This window comes from Falco rusticolus, chromosome W (genome assembly GCF_015220075.1).
Source record: "Falco rusticolus isolate bFalRus1 chromosome W, bFalRus1.pri, whole genome shotgun sequence".
NCBI classification, from domain to species: Eukaryota; Metazoa; Chordata; class Aves; order Falconiformes; family Falconidae; genus Falco; species Falco rusticolus.
The window spans coordinates 21474463-21482317 of NC_051209.1; the positions used below are offsets into that span (position 1 = coordinate 21474463).

The 7855-nt window shown below is 37.9% G+C and overlaps 1 long non-coding RNA gene across 1 annotated transcript; it reads right to left on the bottom strand.

Moving 5' to 3' along the window:
- Window positions 1–2689: 2689 nt before the first annotated feature.
- On the bottom strand, window positions 2690–7403 carry LOC119140685. The gene is made up of 2 exons (XR_005101684.1): window positions 5466–7403; window positions 2690–4822 (listed from the first exon to the last, which is right to left on the bottom strand). It is a non-coding gene; the product is annotated as an uncharacterized LOC119140685 (long non-coding RNA).
- Between the last annotated feature and the right edge of the window lie 452 nt (window positions 7404–7855).

Sequence of the window (7855 nt, forward strand, 5' to 3'; positions counted from 1 at the left end):
AATGCCTAGCTCGCCAATTGTCAAAATTTTACATTATTTATGCAGTTTAGCATGCAAAGACATCAGCCTTCATTGGTTACAAGTTACCTAACTCCTTCATTACTTAGTTTCCTATTTGTCAAATAATTCTCTCACTTCTCATGTTAATTAGTTTGTGTGTTCAGTCTCAACTTCTTTTTGGGTCTGGGGGATTTCATGAGTAGGTGGTCGCAATCTCCCCCTGCTGGAATTCTTTCCCCTAGTTTTTGCTGAGCTCATTCCTCATGGTGGACTTCCAGTCAGCTCATCTATCTTGTGGGGGTGCTTCCTTTTGAAGTTGTTCTTCTGGACAAAGGATTTATTGGTGCTTAACGAAGCACTTAGCAGGATATACTTATATCTTGAATTAACTATTAACAACTCATTTCTTTCAATTGTCCTGAAGTCAAACTTTTAACAATATATTTTATTTTATCAATTATTCCCTTAATCATATGATATCACTGTCCTGAGGGGAGTCTTGCTGTCAGGGAGGGGGTTGGAGGCTACTGATATCTCTAAGAAAAGGCCATGGTATTGAGGTATGACATTTTGCTGTTGTAACCTTCCTCCCATTCTCTCCTTGCTGTTGTTTCTATATAAAAATAAATAATAGTTTAATTTAGAAGGTTACTTTCAGCATGTTCTCATGGTGGCCCTGGGGTCCCAGAGCAGTCTGTCCCAAGGCCTTAGGTGTTTGGTGAATTCATTCAGTATCCTAGTTTAAGAAAGGTGTTTATTACAAGATTTCACATTTTTAAGAAATTCAGACATAGTGTCCTTACATGGATGGGGCCTTTGAAGAGTCTAAATCAGAGGTCAAGGCTACAGCTTGGCTTGGACCTCTGCTGCCTGCAGAATGCCCAACACCACTTCTGTGTTTTAGAGTGTTTCATTCAGCTAAAATGTGTTTAGATGAACACCAGAGCACCTCAGATTCTATGGACCTAAGTGTTGTAAGATAAATGTTCAGGAAAAATAGGCAGTTTTGTATAGTTTTCAAATACTGGTTATGTAGGGGTGAAGGATGGTCGAGAGCACATCATCACATTATTTGACCACAAATGTAGGAGCTTAAAAGTATTGCAAATATATTTTTCTATTTTTAAAAATATTAAAATGGGTAGATTTAGTAAATATGAATTTAAAGACAGAATCAGGTCTACAGAATAGACTTGAATAATTTATTTGCTGTCTAAAAGTAAAATATAAGAAGCATAAATATTGGCAAAAACATTTCTTAACTACATTTAATATATGTAAGATGTTGTATAGCAATACAATGTTTATTAATACAAAGGATATTTGTTTTAAAATAGAAATTTTTAAATTTGCAATGTCTTCTAAAATCTTTTTGTGTGGATGAATTACAACTGGCTAAGAGACAACACATTGTAAAACTTATACATAAATTAGCTAACCCCCAAATGAACAAAATCTTTAGTGATACTGTTAAAGAGAAAAGGTTATTAAATATTTCAAAAGCAATTGGGAGAACTGTTGAAGAACTGTCCTTTTTGCCAGATGGCAGCAGTGAAATACACTGTGTTGATGAGAAAGTATTCTGCAAGGTGCCCTGTTCACAACTCTCAGCTTTAGATAATGGGATTTATGGCATAAAATACAAAACCAAATGAGTGTTTTGCTGGCTTCCCTCTTAAGCAGTGTAATTAAAGAGATGTGAGTAAACTCAACCAGACTCTGAGTGTAAATTCATTTCAGTATTCTTTAATAATTATCACCAAGTGAATGTCTGGATGTTTCTGCTTCGTTTGAAATTTGTTGCAAAGTTTGATTGGAATTGCAATGTTATTTGGCTTATATTTTGTTTACCAAAATGAAAAATCAAAATTAAAATAAAAATCTTAAAAATTAATCAAAATTTAGTAATTTAAAATTTAAAAATGCTAGTCAAAAATATTAAAAGGAGAAGAGCGTAAAAAAGAGTGAGAAACAAACAAAAGGTAAATGACAATACAAGGAAGTGAGGAAGGGGAAAAAGATGATATTTTAAGAAAAATACTTCACAACCTGTAACATATCTATCTACACCACTTATTTGCACCAGCTGCTTTAGGGAAACCCATCTAACTTGTGATACAGCACTGGCCTTTCTGTAAAGTGTCTGGGTTTGTTTATATTTGGTGTACATTATATCAACTCTATCCACTGCAGAGTATTTCCTAATGTTGCAAACTCCCAACTAATTTGAAAATCAAATTGTATGAAAGCCATCCATTTACATCTAGAGTTGAAAATACATCATTTGAAAACAAGGCCTAATGGATTTCCAGAAGCCCACATCAAGGGAAGAGCTATCAGCTCCTATTAGAAAATCATGCAAATACAGGAATCTCAGCTTTGAGAATTGAAATCTTTTTGTGCAATTTTCTGCTGTATTAATTTCACCTAGGCTGGTACAAGAAAGCAGTAAACTTCTTAGAAGTTCAATATAGCAAGCTTAGAAATGTAGATTCAGAAATTTAACACATCAAGTTAAAGAAAAAAATAGTTTACATTAAAATAGCTGTGAAAATAACTGAAGTCCTGATTCAAATGAACATGCTAGAAAAACTGAATCTAAGCCTTGGCTTTTGATATTTTTTCAACTTTTGTGGCTTATTATTAAAAGAAAATTGTTATCTTTTTAAAAAAGTGAGATACTGGGTGATTTTTTTTCTCTAATAAAACTAGGTTTGGCCTTCTGCGTCTTTCTAACAAACATAACAATGATAACTCATGTCTCTAAATTTCCCTGTATCTCAGATTTACCCCTACTTCACTTGGCTAAAAATTTTGTGCATACTTACAGTTGAAGCAACAATACTTTTAAACTTACATCGCGAGATGACAGTTGGCTGACAGGTCAGGCTCAGAGAGTTATAGTAAATGGGGTTACATCAGGCTAGCAGGCAATCACCAGTAGGGTTCCCCAAGGCTCAATTTTAGGGACAGTGCCCTTTAATGTTTTTATAAATGATCCTGATGCAAGAGTCAAATGTACATTAAGTAAGTTTGCCAATGACACTAAATTAAGAGGAGCTGTCTTGTACCCTTGAGGGTAGAGAGGCCTTACAGAGAGATCTGGATACACTAGAGAGCTGGGCAATCACCAACTGTATGAAATTTAACAGAGCAAGTTTAAGATTCTGCACCTGGAACAGGGTAATTCTGGTTATACATACAAATTGCAGCCCTGTGAAAAGAGATCTGGGGGTGAAACAGAGCAAGGTCTTAAAGGATTAGTCAGGATGGGTTTGGTACCATGCTCTGGGTGATGCTCTGTAACAGAGATGGCACAGCCTGTTCTGTTCTGCTGACGGTACTAAAGAGATAGGAGGAATGTACTCTGAGCAATCTAGTAGTCATAAATAAAGATAAGATGGGCATTTGAAGGAGATGAGAGGCCATGAGTCAGGAAGTTTTGCAAGCTCCAGCCGAAGAACGGAAGGACCACACAAAAGTCTCCCCAAAAAGACGATTCTAGAAGACTCTGCCTCAAGCTCCACCTAAACCCCACCTATTATGAATATGATAATTAGATGTCAAAATTAAGTGAAAATGTATGTAAAGATGTTGTAACCTCTCATGAAAACTGTATAAATTACCTGACTTCTCACTGAAAACTTGGGAGCTAGTTTGTCTGGCGCAAACCGGTTAGTTCCCCAATGTTGCATGAAATAAATACCTTTGCTGCTTAAAGACAAAATTTGTCTCTGAGCAGTTACTCTGTGCCATTTTGGCATCAGGGGTCTGGATTGATGGTAAGTTGAATATGAGTCAACAGTGCGCCCTGGCAGCCAAAAGGACCAACTGTGTCCTGGGGCGCATCAGGCACAGCATAGCTAGTCGATCAAGGGAGGTGATTGTCCCCCTCAACGCTGCATTACTGTGGCCCCACCTCGAGTACTGTGTGCAGTTTTGGGTGCCTCAATATAAGAGGAACATCAGACTATTAGAGTGTGTCCAGAGGACGGTGACCAAGATAGCGAAAGGCCTTGAGGGCAAGACTTAGGAGGAGCAGCTGAGGTCACTTGGCATGTTCAGCTTGGAGAAGAGAAGGCTGAGGGGTGACTTCATCACAGCCTACAACTTCCTCGATAGGGGCAGTGGAGGGGGAGGTGCTGATCTGCTCTCTCTGGAGGATAGCATGGGAGGAAATGGAATGAAGCTGCATCAGGGGAAGTTCAGATTGGACATCAGGAAAAGGTTCTTCACTGAGAGGGTGGTCAGTCACTGGAACAGGCTCCCCAGGGAAGTGGTCACAGCACTAAGCCTGTCAGAGTACAGGGAGTGTCTGGATGATGCTCTTAGTCATATGGTTTAGTTTGAGGTAGTCCTGCAAGGAGCAGGGAGTTGGACTTGATGATCCTTATGGGTCCCTTCCAACTCAAGATATTCTATCATCCTATGAAAAGTAATCGATGTGCATACATTCAATCAAACTCAGATCTTTCCTGTGTTCTTCTCATAGAGCTCATACATGTAATTTTGGGGGGCACATTATTAACCCAAGTGATCTATCCAGGATTAAGATGCTTTTCCACATCTTTGCCTTTAGGATAAACTGTCCAAGTAGATGGTATTACAGCAGATTACTCCAATTTTCCAGTAAGATTTGCAGTTAAAAACATAAATACATTTTTTTGTTTTTCATTAAAAATCTTTTTTGGATACTGGTCTTCATAAAAGGTTTGCTGTCTGTAGTTGTGCAGTTCTGTGACTCCCGCTCTGGTCTTCGCTCTCAGTCTTGTGACTGGGCTGTGAGATGGGGATTCAGAGCTCTTGCCTTCCATTTCCTATTCTTTGGTTAAGAAAAAACAGTGAGGCAACAGTCATTTAAAACGGGAAATAAAATGTTAGCAATTTCATATACTGATGAGGAGGGATGAAAAACTGAAAAAAAATCAAATCACATGTCCTTAATTGTTCTTAGTCACAACAAGCTATTACAATGAACTGATGTTAAAAATCCAATTGACACAACATTTTTTCCCAGAATTCTGGCTCTTGGACACACCCTTGTTTTTTGTACCTAATTTAAAACTAGCTGTTACTATAACTGAGCATCACCAAGCTGTTCTACTATATACAACTTTTTTGCTCATATATGGAATTTTTCAGAATCCAAAATACTTTCATGGTGACCTTTTTTCCCTAACAAAAGCCTGTTATAGTTCATTTTAGTGTGTATTTCAGAATTTAAACTCTGAAAGTGTGGTTTATTTCAGATACTTTTGTAATGGAATTACAATTTCTGAAGAGCTTTTTTCCACTATAGATATCACTGATTATTTCTTTTCCTGAGAATAGTCTTTTCTGTGCCTGTAACAGCAGACCATGGATATATTTACATAATAACTATACAATGAAGAGCTAAATTTCATAGTTTATGTCTACCACAAAAAATAATTAGCATGATCAAACATCTTTCCTAATACTCTTACCAGGAAAAGTAGTGATTTGCACATTATGGAGACCAAACTGTTCCTTCATCTCCTCTGTGAGCAGAGTCCCCCATGCCATGGCATAATGTGGCGCATGGAGAAATTTCCTACATAACTTGATTAGAAGCAAGAAATGCATTTCCAGTCATTTATTTAGTCACAAACATCTATTTTCCATATTCAATTCCTTATTCCAAGCAATCTCCATCATACTACATAACACTGGAAATGTTCTCCAAATACCAAAGGAATCCTTGCATTAGCTTCTCCTGCACATGCTCTCTCAGAGAATTTTTTTGGGAAATGGCAGACAGCACAGGGAAAGAAGATGTTGCATTCTAGGTTTTTGTTTCCTTTGACCATGTTTTTCATTGCAGTTATGACTTGATTTCACACATTTCCAGTGAAATTTATTTTATTTGCAAAGTATGTTCTTGGTTTTTCTTTTTAGCCATGACTCAAATGTTCTAGTGATCTTCTCATGAACATCACTTGCGAGCGGCGGGGAATAACACGCAGCCAACTCAATATGAGTGATAAAGCATGATTCAGTTTATTGGCCCGAATAGCTCCTATTTATACAGTGTATCTAATTATGCATACTCAGCAGTCTATGATTGGCTAGAATCACTACCTAGTCATTTACATGGTCCTCCTACTTGCGGTTAGCTAGCTTACATAACTTCTTTATCTTTACTGCACATACCTCCTCAGAGTTGTTTGTGAAGCCTGTTAAGGCCGCAGTGTCCCTGCAACTCCGCAGCCATCAGCACAGCTGGCAACCTCAGCTGAGGCCTAGTCTTGATAGCACACCAGTTAGATTTGGCTCTGCTCATACAAATGCTCTAATGATCTGTGACCCTTCTCATCCAGCCATTCTCCAACAGTAGAGGACAAAACTCCCCTTAGTTAGCGGTAGCTGCCAGAAGATGGATTCTTGAGGGACTTGAGTTAGATGCTAATAAGAGGAAAAAGATATTCCAAGGGGAGATGCAAAGTTTTAGTTATTCACCGTTTACCTGCAAGAATGAGATGGGATGTCTTGGCAATATCATGGATCAGAAAAAACAGCTGATCACTATCTTTAAAACATCTGCTCCATATAGAGGGACCATAACATCTCTTTTCTAGACTAAGCAAACTTAACTTTTGAACCCATCTCAGGGGGACATGCTTCCAGATTCTTTTTCTTCCCTCCTGAACTCTCTATTTTGTGTTTCTCTCAAAACAGTAATGCTCAAATCAGAGTACTCCTGCAGAGTGGACTATGGCTCAGACCTGACACACAGCACTTCTGCTAATATTAATAACATCATATTGCTCACTCGCCTTCAATTCATGGCTGTTTAGGACAAGTAGAATCTTTTCTGCAGTGCTATTATGTACTCTATTCTGCTTTTCTGTACACTTTCCTGGAAGGCAAAGCACTGGACATTATTAAATTGATTGATTGACTTCAAACTACCTCCCCAGTTTGTTATGATCATCAAAATTTGAAAGTATTTGTCAGCCTTGTTTCATCTTGACATGTTCACAGATTTTTAACATGTACTCTTTCCTCCCTCATACACCTAATGACTTTTTGGACTAGAACCAAACACAGGAGAAAACCTACTTGAAATACTCTTCCAGTTTAACGCAGTCTGACTGATAACTTCTCTCTAAGTATATTTTTTAAAACGTTTATGCCAGTTTCATCTAATCATGTGAGCAAGCGTTCAGTAAACTAATGCAGTCTATACTAATGCATACCTTTTTGTTTCAATAAAGTGATTATTGTCAGGACTAGCTGCACTTCTCATTGTTTTCATGTCTTTTTGATGCCTCCACATTTGTCATGATTCTGGCTCTGTCTTCACGTGATTCTCCCATACCCAAAGCCATACCTGGAAAGCACTACATTGTTCATTGTACATAGCACATACTTACACAGCCTGTGCTGCTAGGCTCTGTACATAAAACTTTCATTTCATAAACATCATAGGGTGAATCACCCCTTTAAACAATAGTACTGTTTAATGATGGCACCAAGGGTAAACCACAAGAGAAGGAAAAGGTGGTAATAAAATATATTGTCTACATATATGTTTATTTTATCTTCTAGATCACCTCAGCCCAATATGACACCTTGGGTGCAGCTGCCTTGGGATAAGAAATTTGTTATGACAGCTCACCTGGAGCTGTTTTCTCCACTACACCATAAATTATTACCCCCTCCCAGTCTCTTGGCATTACTTCACATGGAGCTACTCCCTAGCCCAGTTCTGTCAAATGACCTAGTTTAGCAGAAACATCTTTTACACTCAGATCATACTGACAGAATGGGGGTAAGCAGCAATTACACATGCAGTTGTATATCTAGCATATCTGGTAGGACAGTAAACTCTGGC